At 36.2% G+C, this 22,091-nt stretch overlaps 1 long non-coding RNA gene across 1 annotated transcript in view; it reads left to right on the plus strand.

The window, feature by feature from the left end:
- The first annotated feature begins 308 nt into the window (after positions 1-308).
- The window catches only part of LOC145691954 (uncharacterized), a 37,291-nt gene continuing 15,508 nt past the window's right edge, over positions 309-22,091 (plus strand). Inside the window, exon 1 of the long non-coding RNA XR_014132594.1 lies at positions 309-358. This is a non-coding gene — a long non-coding RNA (uncharacterized LOC145691954). The remainder of the gene's footprint in view (positions 359-22,091) is intronic.

A 22,091-nucleotide genomic window follows, 5' to 3' on the forward strand; every position in this document is an offset into this window, starting at 1 on the left:
GGTACTTTCCCGTATGTGTGTAGTACCACTTCATCCAATTTCATTTCTCCCCGAAATTTTAATAGGTTCTCTGTTAAGGTTATAGTTTTCATCAACTATCTAAATTAAATATTACATTTTCCTTTTTTTTTTTTTTCTTGCTTCTTTATACTAGCATGAAGGAAGGAAGTACTAGCTTTCTTTTTTCTATCCATTCCATCTCTCATGTCGTCTTATTGCACCACTATTTGTAACGTGCACTTACTTCATTGGTAGACTGTGCCTATAAATTAAATGCGCAGTGCCATCTCTTAACTGTTCTTCTCTTCCTTGCTTCTTCAGCTGCTGGCTTCAGCCGCGGCGGTGGCTTGCTTTCGAGGTAAGTGAACATTTGCATGAGGAGCGAAAGAACTGTTCGCGAAGCATGCGAAGTGTTAGAAAGTAATACTCTCGTACTCTCTATACAATATAGATCTTACAGTAAGCAGGAGAGGATTCAGAATATTTTCTACATGTCTTCTTGCCATTAATTCCAAATTACTTAATTTCCCTGTGTTTTCCTTTATATTTCAGTAAATTAGAGAGTTCTCTACCGCCAAAATAAGGGACTCGGTAGATTAGTGGTAGAACACTCACCTCTGGTGCGTGGGGTCCCTGGTTTGATCCCAGATCGCGCCAAGTGGGCTTTGTTGTGGAAAAACATCGTATTCGTTGGTTTTTTCGGTGTTCTTCCGTTTCCTCCCATTTCATTCATTGTACCATTGTATTCATTTATCATCATCATCATCTCCTTTAGCCTAACCAGCATAAACATGGGACGTGAAACAAAGATTTCATTTCCAATGCCAAAATGAATGTTAAATTAATGTGCTTCTTTAGAAACCATTAAAAAAAAAATCCGCATGTTATCGTAGATATTATGTTGTTCTCTCCTTCCTTACACACACCCTGCCGCTTGCATTAATTTTAAATTCGTACGAAGAGAATTGCATTTTTATATTACGGAGGAACTATGTCCAAATACTCATCATTAGAGATTTTTCTGCAAATAAATATTTCTATTTTCTTTGCGGATGGCAGATAAATTGCGGATTATGAAAAGTTTGTACTGAGTTGGCTGACTCTTCTTTCTCTCAATGATCTTTTATCTTCTTTCCATATTGCATATTGAGTAAAGACGCCATTTAAGTAACGAGATAAAGCAATGTGGTCTCATGTTACTTGAGCGTTTTACCAATTTACAAGCAATTTTCTTTAACGGTGGCTTTAGGATTTTAATTTTGGGTAGACCGGCCTCCTCGCGTATGGATACATATATACATTTGATTGATTAATGACAATAGGAAATTACCTTTACAGTAGTGGTTGATGCTAATTGTTAAATAATTATCTACTATTAATAAAAGTAGTGGAGAATATATTTGCTCTTTATTGTATCTTTTAGCGTTTATATATTTTTTGAAAATTTTGGGGTAGGTCCGTGCCTACCCGGCCTCCGCCGCTGATTTTCTTGTTTGAAATATTGAGCGGATATTAAGCAACTACGTACGCATTTTGTTTCGTTAATTTCATGTTTTGTGCCTACATGGAAATGATTACATTTTAGTAAGCGTATTAATTTACAAGCCAAAGGGACAGTAATTAATATGTTTGAATTTGATCAATATCATAAGATTTGCAAAACTAGAGGCTATATATTTACAATTATTGTTTTATGTTAGAAATTGTGATAGACCCTATTTGATATCACAATTCTCGTAAAGTAAATACTAACAGCCCTTTCCCATTTGGCGGCGAACTGCCGCGCAGGGTAGAAAGACATTGCAAGCAATGAAGCTTTTAATATATGCGCAGCGGTCGCCGCAAATTTTCGCGGCGAGGAAAAACAGCCGCCTCTCCCTGCTAGAAAGCGGCGCGGCAGATTGCCGCGTATAGCCAAGCGAGCCATTGCAAGCAATGGAGCTTTTTACATATAGGCGGCGATATGCCGCTTGAGTGTTGGGGGAGGTAGCAAGTGTTGCCAGGAAAGAGTAGAGAATGGATGCGATAATATGGATGTGTGTTGTTTTACGTATATATATATATGTGTGTGGAGTGTGTTTGTGTATGTGGTTATGTTCTAGCTTAGAACACCTGGAGTGCTTTCAACCAAACTTGTCACTTACAATATATGGGAAAAGATAATATGTAAAAATAATCGAAAACGATCGATACTATCGAAGTTTCGAATCCATAGGTCGTTGATTAAAAAGAATCCAAATCAATACTTTTTTTTCTATGTAATAGAAGGCCGGGAAAAATGTGCGGACAGCGCTGGGCAAATGAGGTTGTAATTCTATAAATTTCTTGTGCTCCAAAATTGAAATATATATACTATCAAATATTTCAACAATATTGCATATTTTACAGCCTTTTGCTATATATTTATGTACTATTTTGCTATATATATATATATTGTTACATAAAAATTCGTAATCCGGATTTTAGTAATAATACTGTACCTTAGCATCACCTTGATTATGTGATATTTGATAAATATACCGTATTTTATATATTTTATAACTCTTAACACTTCTATGGGTGTAATTCCTTGAATAGTCCCTTGAATTCAAGGAATAGAGCAGTGCTTTAAAGAGAATCGAGTCAATAGTCGGAACGCTTAAGACAAACGAAAAAACCCGAAATACCACAACTATAATAATAATAATAATAATAATAATAATAATAATAATAATAATAATAATAATAATAATAATAATAATAATACCTACAGAACAGCCTTGGGCTCAGTGGTTGAGTGTTGACTTGGGATTCTTGGATAGATCTCAATCACCGACTGTTCTTAGACTTTATCCTGGTTTTTCCAGTCACAATAGTTGAATATCGGGATGGTATTTTAACCTTTTGTCACTCGCGCTGTTGGAAAAAAGCAAACAGGTGAGTAAAAACTAATGATTTTTACGAATGGGGTCGCATTAGCGGAGTCACCCTCAGTGCTATTCCTCAAGTGGCTCCTTCCCCTCTTTCACCCTAAAGCTCGCTGACGTGCTGCAATTGTAGTAGCTTCCAGTACAGGTTGAGGAAATAGTTTCGTCTGCGTTTGCTTTTTTCAAACGCGCGAGTAGTTCCGTGATAACACTAGCAACCATATATTTTTATGGAGTTTGAAATTTTCCAACGCGCGATCGTTAATGTGATAATTATTGTTTATGAGTGAAGTTTTGTTTTTCTAAGCAACGTCTCGCTTATTGAATAGAAGTGAGATAGAGAAGTGGCTTGACAATATTAATGATGAGTCTGATGTTAACTATCGAAAATAAGTGGCTGCTGAAAGTGATGCGGATTGAAGTAGTGAAAAAGTGAATGAAGATGATATTGATCATGATAGTGAAGCAGATAAGAACAGTGTAGATGCAGATTCAGATGGAAACGATATGGATGTGAATTACAGTTACAGTGAAAATATTGTTTCATTGGGAAAGACAGGAAAACAAAATGTAAATAGTAACTGGCAGCATCAGCAAAGACAAAGTGTAAAAACATTGTGAAAAAGATGCTAGAACCGAAGTTTACTGCTAAGGGTATCACTGAGTAAACAGGTTTTTTTTTTTTCGAAATTTATCGATATAGCCGTGATTGATGAAATTGTAAAATGTACTAACAATTATTTGGATAAATTACGAACAAGTTTCGGCGAAGAACGCACTGCAACTGTACAGCAACTTCAAGAGCAAAATTAATGACTTTATTTCGACGTCTTTATTTGATTGCCAAAAGAAAGGAGCACGTGATGATGTGCGATCACTGCGGACATGTGACGGAACAGGGATTCCAATCGTAAGAGCAGCAATGATTTACACGAGCTTTTTACTGCTACTCAGGGCATTAGATTCGATGATTTCGAAAGCCGATCGCAGAGAAGAGATATTGACAAGCTATAGATATACCACATTGACTTGACACCTAGTTTTCTGTTCCAAGCGTTGCTATCGGCTGAAGGAATCCACTCCCTTTCCCCAAGGCTCTCTCGTTTAGCAACAGCTGAACCCTTATTGGCTCAACGCGTGGATGTGTCGATGGTTTGAACTTTAGTTCGCATTTTTGCCACGGATCAAGACATTTTGACAGCACTATAGCAACAATTCCAAATATCCTAAGTAATTTACTCAACAATTGCATGCATTACTTCAAATAAGTTTACTAAATATATTGTTTGTATCTCAAAATGTCAATGTTGGAAAAAAGCAAACGCGCGAGTAGTTATGTTACTAAATTTGGCGCGAGTGACAAAAGGTTATATATCCAGTCCTGGTATTTTAAATATAGCGTTAGTATGACGCTAATCATACATCAAAATGACTGCATAAGGCCCACTACATACCTTACGCTTCTTTCACATTGAGGCGGCGTTCCTAACCTACTTCAATCGTTGCTTCCTAGTTTAAAATATATGCATGAACAAGGCTTCATTTTGGTATAACCATTATTTGTGTATCACTTCAGGTTCAAAAGTTCTACTATCCCAAACTCCGGGTTGCATTATATATTGGACAGCCTGTATTATTGAAAGTGTGTGAATTGATTTAATTTATTAAATTACGAATCCTGTAGAGAAAAATATTCATTACTAGCAGAATACCCGTTCTTTGCACGGAGAGAATACTTTCATTTTGGACATAAAGGGCTGAATTTGGATTTAAGCGGCATTGGAAGTGTCACTGCACGTCTCAACGAATTCCTAAAACTATGGATTCGACACTTAATATCTGTCATTTTCGATCATTTTTATTTCTCCCTCATCCTACTTGGAATTTGGATTTAAACGGCATCGGAAGTGTTACTGCTCATCTAAGCGACCCCAAAAACTATGGATTCAACACTTATATAGGTCATTTTCGATCATTTTTAAATATCTTCGCAGCTTCTATGTGGCATCGTCGAAGTGAAAAGATAAAAGCCATCTTAGGCTCGAACCTGCTAAGAGTTCAACCCTGTCAATGGAGTCAGAATAGACAGAATTACTGTGAAAAATGGATTGTCAGAGTAGGAAGTTAGAGTTATTATAAAATAACAAGTGAGTTTCATTTCACAGTGTGAAAAAAACGGTAGACTTCCAAACAGTGCAAATGCAATACTTAAACTTGAAGTAGTACATCTATAACCACTGGTTAGAATAGAAGAATAAGGTCAAAGATAGAACCTGTTTTTCAGAAGCTGAATCAATATCAAAAAGCTATTAATCACTATCTCTTATTATCTTTGTTCTATGAATATTAATATTGAAACCGGAAACTAATTGGTGTCTACGACTTCCGGTTGTACTAGAGGATTAGGCTAAAGACAGAGGTGAAACATATTTTTCCGGTACTGAATCCGTATTTAGAAAAAACAAAAAAAAACAGGTTATTGTTTCTATTTTCGATTTATCCATTATGTGATTAGTGTTGTAACCAGAAATCGTAGATTTTTACCACTTCCAATTAGGACAGATTGATAAAAAGTCGGGACAAAACTCATTCTTGGAACGCTGAATCTACGTAAAAGGAGGAAAAAAGCATGCTTTTCGATATATTTCACCGTTTTCGCTATAGAAATAAATAGGTGGTAAATTTAAACGATTTCCGTCTTTTTTTATTGAGTTTTTTTTTCGGGTGGTTATGATAAGTTCTCTTGAAACACTAAATCGATTGCAAACAAACCGCTTGACGCTATTTGTTACCGTTTTTGTTCTATGGAGACAAAAGTTGAAACTGGAAATGATTATAGGCCTATTGGTTCGAATAGAGGGTTAATGTAGGAAATGGGATCTATTCTTACAATGCAAAGTGGATTGCAAAAATAAAAAATAAAAAAAAGGCACAGCAGGTCGATAACCAGCTCAAAAATGTAGGGGGGTGGATGTAGTTAGGGGGGCCGATCCAACCATATTATAGTTCGTCACCATATCATAATTCATTTGCAAGCCTACCGTGAAAATTTTAGAGGGGGCCAGCAAAATTTTAGGGGGGCAGGCCCCGCTAGAACCCCTTGGATAAGGGCCTGAGGCACAGGTCATCACACTAAACTTTCTTGCTCCAATTCCTTAAACTAAATCATGTTGTGATGCAGTTATCAGCTAAACACTTTCTTGTGAAATACGAACAAAATTATAAGGTATTTTCGGAAAATTTCACCAGATGAAACTTAGCCCCCAAATATAACTACCTCTTGTAGATTTTTCTAAAAAAAAAAATGAATTATGCTATATGTTGAAGTTATTAATAAAATGTTTCTATATAAAATAAAATTCCAGAAGTCATATTTCATAAAACTTTAAAATAAATAAACAAATAAACTCACCCCAAGGATAAACTATCCCTTGTGGACATTTTCATTGAAGTTGATGATATATTTATTTATGAAATATGAACATAATCATGGTGAATTTATTCGTAAGGAGCAATTTTCGGAACACTATAGTTATTAGCAGAGGCCAGATCTTGATGACCTAAAATTTTCTAAAATTGACCTATATAATGACACTAAAAATCCTGTAAAATGACCATAAAATTCACAAAAATTGATCCGCGTTTTTTGAAACGTTTATTTCGTTTAACATTGACATTAAAAAAAAATTAATCTATCGGATTTTAATTACCATTTCTCATTCATTTTCAAAATTTTGTTTCAGTTAGTTGCGGTCCATTGATCATTTGTGTCTTTGTTTTTTTAAATAATCAATAAAACAACTTTGCCCAATTTAGTAAATAGTTAGGCAGTTTTTTGCATTACAGATATATAGGCCTATAACCAGTTAAGCAACATACAAACATTTTGTAAGCTGTGACATAACAAACTAACTCAGCAACTCACTTTGTAATCGTCACAAAATTTAGCTCATATCTAATTCAGCATTAGAATAGATAACTGTAAACATGCGCAAGTTCTCTTGAGTGAATGAGCGCCTGTTGTCCGCTAGCACACGCTTATATTTGGAAAAGCTTCTTCCAACGTCAACAGAAGATATGGGAGCATACTTGAAATGAACTATGTCATTGGGGCTTAAATCTTCAACTTTGGAGGATAACACTCCACCTTGCAGTATACTTGAAATTGCATACAAAGTATTATATCCGTTGTTTCTTTCCAACACACGTTTTAATTTACACAGAATACTATTGCCAACATCACCTGACACTTTCTCCAACTCTGCTTTTGTTTCTTGAACCACAAGTAAGGATTCCGCAAGAGAAGCACCTTTTTCCTGAAGACGCATAATGGATGTAGGCAGGAAACAGAAAATCGATTTTATATATGCCAACTGACACTCTACTTCATTGTCGGAAAACCGATCCTGAGCATACGGGATTACCTTTGTATCTTGTAATTCAAATGAATTAAGAACACGTTTTACTACATCAAAATTATCGCAGTAAATAACACAAGCGTCGGTCCAGATTCCCCATCTCGTAACAACAGGCTGTGGAGGCAAAGGAATGTTCGTCGCGGCAGATTTGAATGCCCTTCTGCGGGAAAAAGCCTTTACAAATATCTTTTTGACATTCGAAACCAAGGAATCGATTTTAGGAAAAAATGCCCATACTTCTTCTGCCACTCGGTGTAAACCATGAGCTAAGCACGTTGCATGGATCATTTTTGGATAGAGCGATTTTATTGAATTAGCAGCCTTAATTATATACGAAGCAGCATTTGTTACAAAAAGAAGAACATGGTCATGTTGGACACCTTCAGGCCAAAGTAGGGACACTGATTTATCGAAAAGTCTACATATTGTTAAATGGTTGACAGACTCCAACACTTCACTAGTTAGCAAAAATATTTTGCTATGTTCGGCGGCTTTCGTTGACCCAGCAATAATACCGTCCCTCCACATCACTAGTCTCGTCTATAGAAACAAAAATTTTCTGATTCCGAAGTTCCTCTCTTATTTTTCTCATTGTGTCCTCGTAACACTTTGGCATGTAATTTTTTCTAAGAATCGATTCGTCTGGAATAGAACGACCTGTATGACATTCCAGGAAATCCCGCAATTTCACATTGTTGAGTTTCCAAAGAGGAATGTTCGAAGACACAAAAACTTTACACAACTCTTTTGAAAACTCGAAGGATTTGCTTTTACTGTTCGAAGCACTCTCCACAAGTAACAACTGCGAACACTTCTTTGTATGTTTGTTTTCTATTGCGCGTAAATGTTTCTCGTGGTTGATATACCTTTTGCACAGTGTATCTTTTCTCTGCTGCCACTTTTACTTCACATACCTTGGAAAAGAATATTGCACCGTCAGTACTAAAAACATCTTTACCAAATTGAGAAATAATCTGTCTTCAATGAGAGACTGTAGATGGTTTAGGCGTTGGCATTGTACGTACTGAAAGCGTCCATTCACTCCTGAGTTGAGACTAGGGAGCATACTTAAAGAATAAAAGTTTGCAAATGTAGACTGTATACACAAGAACAACAGATAAAAGCACAGTTTAAAATCTTTGTACGCCTTCTAATCTATTTTAGTTAATCACGTGGTCACATTATTTGTGGTCAACAATCCAAAACCATCTGCTTTGACCACCAACCAACCCCCACCCCTCGTCACCAGCTACAGCTTAGTGTTCATTAGCTTGTTAGGAACGCAGTTTTTCCACTCTCATAGCCACGAAGCAGAGAAAGAGATTATTGAACCTCGTGATTTTTAAATTCGTAAACAGTATTCATTTTAAGATGTCCTTATGTAGAAAAAAAGACCATAAGTTACCTAAACGTTACCTTACAATATTAAAAAAAATGACCTGAAACTTCAAAATGGCAAAAAGTGACAAAAAATTGACCCTAAAAATTATATTTTTAGAAACTAGAGTTAATGGATAAAATTTTTATTTGAACTTACCTTGTTCTATGCATAACAGAAAAAAAAAGTTGACTTGTCAAGATCCGGGCCCTGGTAAATATAAGGCATGCCCAACTGAGAGTGGGACCAAGAATCCAGAGGTGCTTCCACAGCAATTTTATAGAGGGAGTTTGACTATGGGCCTATGATATAAAGTACTCTCCAACTACCTCCATAAAAAATGTTGCGTGAGGATTCTAAAACATGTATTTTTGGATAGAGTACATACTAGTTCCTAAGTGAAATCTTGACCCCGACTACAGTAGGTCCTATAGTTTTGGAGCTATGGGCCTTTAGAATTCAGTTTTTCATGTTTTCGGCAGCCTATATATAACACGTAAACAATGGGGTTTTCGTCGTATGTTTGTTAGAACTTTTTTGTTTGTTTTACTCTCAGCAATCACTCCTCTGCTTTTGTACAACGAATTTAGCGCCATAATGTATATATATATATATATATATATATATATATATATATATATATATATATATATATATATATATATATAATAGATAGATAGATAGATAGATAGATAGATAGATAGATAGATATAGATATAGATATATAGATAGATAGATAGAGAGAGAGAGAGAGAGAGAGAGAGAGAGAGAGACAGAGAGAGATAAACTTTCAACTCTGAGGGTGGTTTTCGTCTCAGAGCGTGATGATCGGCAAAAGTGCATAGGAATATTACGACATTTCTGTCATGATGGTCTCTGCAATAGGCTCATTTCTGAAGAAATTTGCCTATCGTAGAGACTCACATGTACGAAATTCGGAAAAATTTTCAGTTTTTCAGATCACCACCCTCTGATACATACCCCTAATTAGATATACCTGCTTCCTCGTTTTCATTGTTTCACTTCTCTAATAAATTTCACCGAAATTTTTAACTCGTTTTCACTTAACATATTAAACGGGCAATACGCTCTCTTTTACCACCTCTCATGTGCTGTATGCATTATTTAAAAGGATAAAAAATATACACTCGTTGGAGTAGATTCGAACTGACGTCCTTTGGATTTATAATCTAGCGCCTTGACCACTACACCAAGTTTGCTGCTTTGTAAGCCTTTAGTTGTTGACATATTTGTTCGCATGTGTATTTTATGTTTCCACTTCGACAATTCTTACTCTTTTCTTTCTCCGTTTACTATCTGTTACTGGCTTTCTCTTTCGGTGTCGTCCTTTATTTACACCATGCACTATTCGTATTCACAGCTTGTGCCCCTCTTCACTGTCTTATTCAGATTAGGCTTTTCTCCTTACCCATCACTACACTTTTGATTGATTTAACTCTCATATTCTCCACGATTAGAGCACAGGAATGCCAGACTCAAAAAATAGATGTACATTTTCTTTTCTGACAGAGAGTACATAAATAGAGTATATAAGTATTCTGTTCGAACAGTATCAACTGCCCCACAATGGCAGCGAAGGACACCATTTTTAAAACCACGTAAATTTTCTCGAAGACTATGCATGACATTTTCTTCTTTGACATGCCATTTTGTTCAACCTAGTTGTGATTTATCAATTCATATCTGTCTTATCACTGCACGATATTACAGTCAAATAAAAATAAAAGTGTAAGAGTTAATAATAATTTTGGACTCCCGTTATCCATACTGTACAGTGTCAAACCGAAAATCTGATCACTGCGCCCGCCAGTATACGTTTCATCTTAATGTGACATGATTATCGTGCGGCATCAATGAACAAAATTCTTGAAGATTGCGTATGATGATTACATTAATCCATATCATTTCCTTCAGTTCAATGAAATCCATCAATTGCTAACTATCTCATCTCTGGATACATATATGCGTATTTTTCGTTAAATGCTTATAACATTGTAAATTTTATTAACAGAGCTTACAGTGTTACAATGCAAACAAATAATCTAATCAAATTGTCAATATATTAACACTGTGTATATTTTCCTTTGCTGTCTTCTTCTGAAGTACCTGTCCTTCCAGGGCAGGGAGAACTTCAAGACAGCTGCCGTCGCATATTTTATGTGAGTACCTTATTGTTAAGTTGTTTATAAACACAGTATTTTCTGATTGCTGTATGCCATGCTTTACTCTATGTATTAATAGATAGTATTTTTCTTCACCATTTTCTATCCCAGATACAAATTGTGATTCCAATATGTATAACATAATTTCTGACCATAAACTGTCAATCGCTACAATAAATCCCTCTTCCGTTTCTTAGCTTCAACACATATTATTGCTTGGTTGATCGATTTAGCTTAGTGGCCCTTTCAGCAGCGAGGCTATATGATACGAGAATCTACAGCTTAACGTAGAATCCGAACCACATGCAGCTCCTCCAGGATTCGAACCCGGTTCTCTCGTACAGAAGGCACGTACGCTTAGAACGATGTAATAGGGTGTTTTTATAGTCCGGCTTATATTCACCTTAAATTTACGAAAGAACGAACATATACGAGGTAGGGCATACTCTTTATTTTTCAAAACGGTCGAGCGTAAATATATCCATCACAGATCCTAGCATTACATCACTAACTTACTACATAACCGCGCGGAAGCTCAACACATAATATTGCATTACAAGAACTCTATGATATCTCACAAAATAATCATTCCCAAGAATTTTTGTTTTAGAATTAATATGAAATCTAAAATCACTACATTGAGCGAATTGTTAAATTCTAAAAATTTACGAAACGTTCTTTCGAAGGAAGCAATGTTCGAGAATTTCATATGTGATGTCTTACAATGATTGCCTTATTTACTCTATAATCTTTGTAAGATGATTCACGAAGAAGCCAAGCATCTGCTTTCTCAGCGATGGTCAAATATCGGCCTGAGAGTATAGACGAGTAAAATTGAGGTTGAACCTAAAAGTAATTGTAATAAAAGGTATTTTTATCGTTCCTGGTCCTATTGAATGTCCTGAATAACATATCAAAATCTGACTACTGGAAAGCCGCCATTTTGGACCACCATCTTGGATATTTTCATAAACCATTTTGATAAACTTTTCTTTTAATATCTTCGCAATCAATCAAGCTAGAGACTTGGTTCTTGTCCCAAATCGAAGCAAATATACAATACAATCACTAAAATATACAATTGGTATAATTGTATCCATTATTATTTAAATATGTTTACTGTTAGACTGAATTTGTTGTTCAGTTAGTCTTATTTTGTCACTTTCATGGCTAATAACTATGAAATTGTCAGAGATACTGGAGAACATTCCGAAATGAAATTAATAGTTTCCAGTCTTATCTTTCTATCGACACCAAAACTGTTTACCTATGTCTAAAAGTAAGGGAGCTGCGTGGTTTTATGTGATACAGGATGTATGTTGATTCGCTTACATACAACACGTGTTATTTTGAATCGCTGGTTAAAAAGGAGACATACTGTGGAACGTTTCACGTCTTCTAAACCCAAGTATACCTGACTGGCAGGGCGTGAGTCAACTGGTTCACAAGGGTAAATATCATACTGTACCATCTGTGGTTTTCCTCCCTATTATCGACATAGATCCAAGCAAAGAATCTTGCATTCTGTCAACGCTGTTATTTATAGCAAAGCATGCAGCACGTTAGAACCAAGTTCCCATAGTAACCTTTGATCAACCGTTGTACTTGAAAGCATTTGGAATCATAGGCAACTAATCACAAGGTAGTCCATTAAAGAAATGTATCTTCAGACCAGGAGGTCTGCACGTGATTATGAATTTCATTGGGTGCATTGGTTTTCTCATGACAGGATCCGGTTTTCTCTGAAATTTTGAAGGTTGTGTATGCAGGAAATAGTGAAGCATATGTTGTCGGTCAAAGCAATCACCAGAGCTATTCATGCCCAAATACTGGTGTGATCAGTTCTTAATAATAGTTTAGCTAAGGAAGCAGTAAGTACAGAACCTGAAAGCACTCATATAAACATAGAACGATTAAAATTTGAACGACTTCTAAAAGAGGAAACGTTGGGTTCGAAATTTCTAATGATGTAATCAGCAGGCTTTACAAAAAACTACAGGACAAAAAATGGAACTGATAACCAGCAGAACTGCTGCACTGTGTATGGTATGCATTGAAATGGTGGATATTCTGAATTCATTTATTAAAGGTGAAGGAACAGGTAATTGGGAAATGTATTTGCATACGGTAAATGAAATGCTTCTTCTTCTTCTTCTTTTTTTGGAAACATGTGACCATAGTTCGTATGCATGTTCAGCATTAATATACTTACAAAGCATGTTAGAACTTGAAGAAGCCGTAACTCCAAACGTACACACAGCTTTCATGAGTAAACTACATGTTGTAAGGCGGAGTAATAGCTTTTAGGCCGGACTTTCCACGGATTTGATAATTGAGCAGATACTAATGAGGAACATAAAAGATATTAGTAATGGGTTAATACATGGTAAAGGGATGACACAAGAGTAGCAGCTCGTATGTGTAATGTCGCGACCCATTCGTGCATTTCTCGACCAGTGGATGCAAGAGTTTACTGGAGTTCAACAGGCGATGACTGAACAACATATAACTCTGACAAAATCCCGCGTGGAGAGGGACAACACCGATGCACAAAAATGTATGAAATTTGTGGAACAAATCAGCATTTTCCATCCTAACTAAAATTTAAGAAACGTAATTGCAGGCATCACATATTCTGCAGAAATAAATACTGGAATGGCTGGTGAAGTAAGGAGGAGAATTCTTGTTTATATAAACGTTAAAATGGTTGCACAATTTTCATTGAAGAGAAAGAAAATGGTGAAGCCAATGAGGGTAGTACAGGTAATTAAGGTGAAGGATGAGACATTTTACATAGACCCTTAACTGCTTCTCCACCGTCTTCTCTTTCACACAAAAAGCAGCGAATTCGATTTGAAACCTGTTTTCCATTACGAGCTAAGTGCATACAAAGCTTCGATATTTGGTACACATGAACTTATGACAGATTCTGAAAACACCCAGCTTACAACGTACTTGCCCAGCCAATGCCAGGCAACCCTACAACACCAGGATATATTTACTATGTCATTGATGGTGGGTGGTTGCTTTCCCGTTTGCCTTCGAGTAAGCTACAAACATTTGAAGCACTCCTCCTTCCATATGTACAGTATGTTAAGTCAAAGTTCGGGAAAGCAACCATTATATTTGATGCGTACCAAATATAACAATTATCAACAAAGTCTGAGGCTCACTGCAAGCGCAACAGGGTCTGGAGGGACCAAAAGTGCATGTAATTCAGTCGACGATTCTCGCCATCAGCAAGGACATGTTCTTGTGGAATAAAAAGAACAAGCAGGCTTTTGTAACACTGTTGGCTGAGAAGTTTACTGAATCTGGGTATCATATCAAACATGCTCCTGGTGACGCAGATGTCCTGATTGTAAAACAAGCAATTGAAATACCGCAGGTGTCTCTGACAGCAGTTATTGATGAAGATGCTGACCTTCTAGTCCTGTTAATCCACTATTTCGACAACAAACTTAACGATGTCATCCTGTGTCCTGAACCAAAGAAAAGTTCCAACAGTGTGATAGTCTACCACATTAGGGCAATGAAACAAACACTGAGTGATGCCGTGTTCTCACACTTACTTTTCGCTCATACACTACTAGGATGTAACACTACATCCAAACCATATGAGTTAGGGAAACGGCATTCCATTCTACTCTTCCGGAAAAACGACTGTTTCCTAGACCAGGCCGCAATCTTCAGAACTGCTGGGAGAGCACAAGAACAAATCATGACATCTGGTAATAAAGCTATGGCGTTTGTACATGGGGGTAGAATTGGTAAAGCTCTCAATGACATTCGCTGTCACAAGTTTATCTGCAAAACAGTTAAATAGACAGCTCAAGTGACGCCTGAAGTACTGCCGCTTACTGAAGATGCCTGCTACTATCACTCTCTACGTGTACGTCTACAGGTTCAGGCCTGGCTTCCCCATGACCTCAATCCGCTGTAATGGGGTTGGGAACTCCGTGATGGAATCTGTCACCGGTGAAGATGGTTCGACTCGCCACACTTGTGCTGTTGTTATAGTTCATAAAATGTGACTGCTCTACAACTCCGTGTTCTACCATGCAATGCAACTGCAAGACCCAGCAGTCCATGCATCGCCTTGACTGCTCAAGTACCTGCTCTGAATGCCATGGAATTACATGCCATAATGTAACAGATACGACAGAAGTGCAACAGAAAAGCGATGATGACTAATTCTGGCGCCAGTGCTTCACCTGCTGCTTCGCGCAATTGTGATTGAAGAAATATACTTTCGCTTGATTGTGCTTTTTTCCTTTTCGATCATGATATAATAAATTATGAAATGAGTGTATATTATTCTTTCTGGTGTTCACTGAGTTACTTTTGTAATTTTTGGTTCATTTCAAAGCAACCATAAAAACTGATCTGTTCATTTGAACATATTTCTAACACGGGAGGTACTTGTACCTGAACCCACAAAGTGGGGGTGATGTATATATTTCCTGAAAGCTTGGGTCAAGGTAAGATCAAAACCGGTTACCAAAATTGGGGAGGTCTCAAGCATTTCGCTTGAGGGCAGCACGTTACTCAATTTTTATTAACACCTTTAAGCGTGTCTTAAAGTCCGTTGCAACCCCGAAAAATATGAAACGGTGAGACAGTTATTAGAACAAAAAACATGTTTTTCATCGTTTCAAAAGTACAACGTATCAAAGTAAAATAAATTGTTCCAGGCTCCCAGACGGGGTCCAACTCAAAATTTTTAAATGGAAAGGGGGATTACCTTGCACATCGTATGAAAGCTGGTGTTAAATAAAAGAAGATAAATCAAGTCGCGACTCTCTACGATAAGCCTCTGCAAAATAGCGGTGGGTCAAAGTATCATCACAATCTTCATTGCAAAGTCTATGGCCACTCGTATGTATCTGAAACGGTGGAATAAGTGTAGAAACAAAAACACGAATATGTCATTATTTCAAAAGTATAATGATTCAAAGTAAAGAAAATGTTCCAGGGTCCCAGACGGGGTCAAATTCAAAATGTTGAAATAGATAGGAGTTCAAATTGAGTATCGTATGAAAGCTTATGTTAAGTGAAAGAAGTGGAAACAAGTCTCGAATCTTGATGAAAAAGTCTATCGCCACTCCTATTAATCTCAAACGGTGAGACAGGTGTAAAAACAAAACAAAAACTAGAATGTATCAAAGGAAAAAAATATCCCAGTTTCAACTGCAGGATTCCAGACGGGGTCCAACTCAAAAGTTTCAAGTGCCAAGGGGGATAAATAAGCACATCATGTGAAAGCTTGTGTTAAATAATACAGAATTGGACATTGGACAAGTTTCGAATGTCGATAAGCATTGCAAAATGGCAGGAGTCATTTCCTTTGATACATTCTAGTTTTTGTTTTGTTTTGTTTTTACACCTGTCTCACCGTTTCAGATTAATAGGAGTATCAAGCATGTTCCTTACTTATTTTCTTTCTTTTTTTTTTAATGACAACCCACACTTTAGATTAGCAATGACACCGACATAACACAATATACCTTGAGAATTTGAAAGAATTATTCTTAAGATAATGCTAATTTGGTTCAATTTAAGATCTTTCTACATTGATTCACTAGCCTATTGTAAGTAATATTTTGATTCAAAAATATTAATTTTTAAAGTTTTATAATACCCATAAATTTGAGTCAAAAGTTTCAATTGTTTGTGGCACCTAAGATTCTCCAATAAAACTATTTAACAGAAGCTATTTATAATATGATCGTAATCACATTACCTTTTACTCGCACAACTTTTCTGGTGCCATTCCGTGTATATCTTTACTTCCTTCTTTCTTGCGCGTCGGGAAGCTACTGCTATGCTACAAGTGCTGTAGATTATTCGACGAAAATATACATTATTAGTGCATGGAGAAAAGAATTAGGCAGGCGAACAGTGAGAGAAGAAGGGCAGAGGAGGGAATAGAGGTTTTCCATAAGCAGTTAGAAAGAAACGGACATAATGAAAGGAAATTAAGCTGCAAGACGAAAGGAGGAAGAAAAGAATTTTAAAAAAGTAAGAAGACAGGAAGGAGAAAAATACTACTATTTTGGATTTAGGATTTTAAATTTCTAGGCTTTCGGCATCTAAGGCAATTTAGCCCTTCACGATTTGAGGGATGATGTCTCTCGGCGAGCACCCAATCCGGGAAAAGGGATGGAAGAAAGGATTGGGGAAGGAAGGAAGCGGTCTGAGATCTATAAGTGAAGTACCACCCCGGTGTGAATGAGGAAAATCGAGGAAAGCCTCATTCAGGGTGGCTGGCCTGAAAAAGCGTGTTACACTTTTTCGACCGAATGACCCCACCAGGAATCGAACCCGGAACCGCTCGCACCGAAGGCGAGAGAGGAAGGAGAAAAAGAGGAAATGAAAATGTGGTGAGGGTATTAGGTATAGGGGAAGAGACAAGAGGTCATCAAAAGAAAACTGAAGAAGATTGGAGGTATTTCCACATACAGAAAAGGAAGCTAGAGGTTACTGGAGGTAATAAGGGAGAAGCGAAGAAAGAGGGGAGAATAAGAGGCGGAGGGAATGATGGAGAAAGAAGTAATATATATAAGATCCAGTGGAGTAAATGTGATATATGCTATATTGGGGAAACGGGAAAAATATTAAAAAGGACGACATTAGACTAAAGAGAGAGAGAAATGCAGTCTACAAGTACATAACAGACACGAGACATTCAATTAATTGGAGTGAAGTGAAAGTGCTTGGCCAGAAAGAGAGAAAGTTGGTCAGGAAATGGAAGGAATTTATTGAATTCGAAGGCGATGGAGTCATGAACTGGAATTCAGGTCTTAAAATTGACAACCAATAGGGTAAATTATTAAGGAGCCTTAAAGATTAAATGAATTAATTCTATAGATTTATTTCTATCCATTTAGTATTTATGTTTTTAGTATTATTGTGTAGTATTATTTATTTATTATTTATATTATTCAGTATTCATGTTGAATAGTTATTTGTAAAATTATTTTGTAAATTAGATTAAGTCTAGTTATAAGATATGAATGTACAGAATATAGTATAAACATGGACGGAAAGGGAATTAACGATTTTTGTTTCTATTTTATATTTTGGTTTCTGGTGAAAGATGATTGGCTGTAGCAGCCTATAGTAGCTAATCAGAAATCAGGATTTTTTTCGCTGTTTCTTATATTGAATCTGTCACTATCTGTGTATAGGCCTACATAGTGTCTGATGAAGCCAAACTGGATAATTGACGAAACTGTTATAGGTTAATATTTTTTTTACGATGAACGTATTGTTTGGCTCAGTGAGTAGTTTAATTCAGATTTTAGTCTGTTAAAAGCAAAGCTTATAGAATGGAAAATCTATTTTGGATATTTTTCGTCGTTAAACTCGCTAATAGCATGTTGTATTTTAGGATTCTCAGTCTATTATCACTGATAGGTAATTTTCTATACAACCTACCATTAAAAGTTATTTCTGTTAGTTTACCGTTGACAAGAGATTTTACATTAAGCTGTCGATGAGGAGGTGATTTCTTAGCTTAAACTGTATAATACAAACTGAAATATAACATTTTAATGATGATTTATGCATAATACCATTATATCTACAGAAAGTTCATCGGATTATATCCGACTGATTTGCGACGCTGCTGTAACCTGTGAAATTGTGCCAGAATAATGAAATCGAGTTAGTTATCACTGTAGCTTCTCAGCTTACAGGTGTCGGAGTGTCGTGCTGATGCTAGTGAAATTGTGCTTAAAATGAATTGTTACTTGGTAGGATTCATCGTAGCACTTTCCCGCGCACATTTTTGTCACCAAATAGTAAAGGAGTGTCAGAAAAATGATTTAGTCATTGCAGTGAACATAGCTGCAACCGTGAATCGTGGCAAGGCAAACACAAGTGAGTCTCTTGCAGAAATATTCGCCAACAAAAGGGGCCTGTTCGACGTTACCATCGAAAATTTTGCCTGACATGTTTCGTGGGATTTGTCTAGTGCCAAGCCAGGAGAATGCCCCCCAATAACATGGTCAAGAGATTAAAGCTGGCCCAACGCATTATCAGCCACGTCATCAGTCGCACCTTGGCCTGCGGTGCTTACACAAGAGCTGGATTTGCAACCTCCTCCCGTCCCACATTGCTAAATGTAAGGTAATCTATTTGAAATACACTTGGCGGCGTTAAAATGGAAGATTGTTGTCACATTGGATTAGGCTTTAATTTATTTCACGCGTACTGTTAATATTTGGGCAATCATATAGGTCTACCGTGACACCTCGGGTAACAGATGTACCAAACTTACTGCCAGTTTATCGGGGGAATCAGGATTGTCGCTTGATAAGGTTGTGAGAGTAAATTGAAGAAGGTACGTAAAGTGAAAAAAAAGTGGTACTTACTTCTAGGAAACCATAATGATCCCAAACTGTTGGGAAGACATCCTTCGTTTTTACAGAAACAACAAGAACAAGGTGCAGGTTCACATGCACAAAGCAACCAGCCATACCGCCAGATCATCCCTCCTGTTTTATTATGACTTATAGCAAGAAACGGGAATCCATGTTATTTTCTATATGACACTATTATAGAAATGAATTTCTGATTATTTGGACTGTTGAAAGGTAGTCTAGAACATCACCGTGCAGTACCCTTACTGGCCTATGGAAATTTTGTATAGACAGTGGCGGCTTTAGCAGATAGGCCGGGTAGGCATGGGCCTACCCAAAAGTTTTGAAAAATATATGTAAATGCTAAAAGATACAATAAACAGTAAATATATTTTCCACTATTTATATTAATGGTTGATGACAAATAGCTACTGTGAAAGTACGGTAATTTCCTATATCATTAATCAATCACAGTGTATATGCAGCCATAAGCGAGGTAGCGGGACTACCCAAAATTAAAATCCTAAAACTGCCCCTATGTATGGAGGAATGGGATAGAGTACGTGTGCCTGTGCCCCAATGTAGTTTTCTTTTTTTTTTTAATGGAAAGTGCAATGTCCGATGATAATCCATGATGCTGGTTGTCCGATACAATACAATTGGTGATGGGACACGGTTTTTCATATGAGGGGTAAATTTGGATAAAGGCGTAACTAGCAATTCTTCAATTTTTCAGAAGGAGAAAAACAAAAATGAAGAAAAAGTTAAATTGTAACAAAACTACTAAAGTTTTTCTTTTTTTTTTTCAACGTAACATGTTTCTTTGCAATTGGTTATCATACTTATTGAACCTATTATGTAATATCTTATTTAATTATGGAGATAATGATAATTAGAGCAACCCACATTATGCTTTATTTTTGTTTAATTATGCTTTGTTTTTTCCAAATTATGCTTAACTATGCTTTATTGTTAATTTCAATCATTGTTTTACATTAATCGTGTATAATGTATAATATTTACTACACATTAAATATTCTGAATACCTTGATCTATTTATTATATTTTATGCAACCAGTTTCCTTTGTATTTAACGATCTTTCTATTTATGCACTGTAAAGAGATATTCTTTACTCCAGTCAGTTTTTTCTATCACTTCTATGTGCCTTAGAGGTGCGTATATACAGAAAGGAAAGTAAAAGATGCCACCAAAAGTGCAGAAAGTGCTCAAGTTCAAGGGGAACACATAACAATATAGTGTGGAGTTCTTGTGTACTATTCATTGTTGGCGGAACGTTTTCTTCTTCTTTTAAGTTTTTCTCTTCTTCACATCAAAGGATTACACCGAAGACGAAAAAGAAGTTCACAGAAATAAAAATAAGCTTTTCATTGTTGCATTGTTCTGTAGTTAAACAGAATTTTCCAAGAATTGTTCTATATATTTTAAATTATACTTTATGCTTTATTTTCTAAAATTATGCTTTATTATGCTTTTAAAATTAGTTTCTTCTGGACCCTCAGACAACCACAACCATGTTCAAGGTACCAACCATATGTGTAAATTGCTATTATGCTTTTTATGCTTTTGGTTTGCCCTAATGATAATTTTTCGAAAACGCCCTTATCCAATTCAGTACAAACCCCCGGTTACTTATGAATCTTGTCACAACTGAAAACCCTTATCCAAATAATTAACGAAGGCTTTCATGGAAAAGTATATTACCCTTAAAGTATGGAAATAGCATATTGCCCTTAAAGCGTTATTTTATTCATATAAAACATTTTTTTTATGAAAGTAAGGACACATTCAGTTGTAAAACCTTTATCCTGCAAATGTTCTATATCTAATAGAAGTAAAACAGAAAGAAATACACATGTTTAAAAAGACAGTTCTGAACACTGTAAAACTCTCAGTTGTAAGTGATAACACACTCAACCGTAAAATATCTATCCTGTAAATGTTAGTTTTCACGATCACAGAATGTTCTGCTCCTGGTAGAAATAAAACAGGAAAATACACATTACTGTTTAAAAACACTGTAAAACTTTTGATTAACTGACACTAACATCATCATCGTCATCAACACACTGATATCCTGGCATGCTTTCTGATTCATTTATATTCTTATAAAAGTCGTAATATTTTGGCGGAATATCATCAAGTATCTTTAATAAATTCCTTTTCTTTAGTGAATTAATAGAGCAATCCATAATACTTTTTTGGAAAGTTGAAGACATCTACAACTTTCCTAGATGATCTGGTACCCACAGTCTTTCACTGACAGTTTATAGCTTCCCATTTCTCAGTATCGTTAAGAATTCTTAAAATACAAAATACCAGGGTTTGATGAATTGAAAAGAACCTGTCGAACGTTGTGAGAGGAGAACGGATTTCCAGTGTACATTGCTGACTTCCTGATGATGAATGAGCCTTTGCAGCATCGAAATCTTTGAAATCTTGTTGAGTCATGGTAATTACGTTAAACTTATTTTACCGCCTTGCACTTTTAACTACATCTTGCCATTCTTCAAAATTGAAAACGCTACTTCTCACTCTCTTCTACGTTTCAATATGTCCAAAATCTCTATCACTAGGTAGCATTGAGTGTCCACTCAACGGAAATTTATGAACTATCTCTTCAATTTTCCCACTACTTGTAAGCGCCAAGGAGAAGATTTTTTGCTTTTTATTTTGTCCTCCCACAAGAGTCACTCCACACAATAAGACTCTTGGGAAGAAGAAGCTTCAAAGAAATAAATTTAATTATACAAGATCCAATTTCATCGGCTTCTCTTTTCGCAATTAGTTCAGTCCACATAAGTATGTTTCCTTGTTCTTC

Source organism: Thermobia domestica, chromosome 8 (genome assembly GCF_964235325.1).
Source record: "Thermobia domestica chromosome 8, izTheDome1.hap1.1, whole genome shotgun sequence".
NCBI classification, from domain to species: domain Eukaryota; kingdom Metazoa; phylum Arthropoda; class Insecta; order Zygentoma; family Lepismatidae; genus Thermobia; species Thermobia domestica.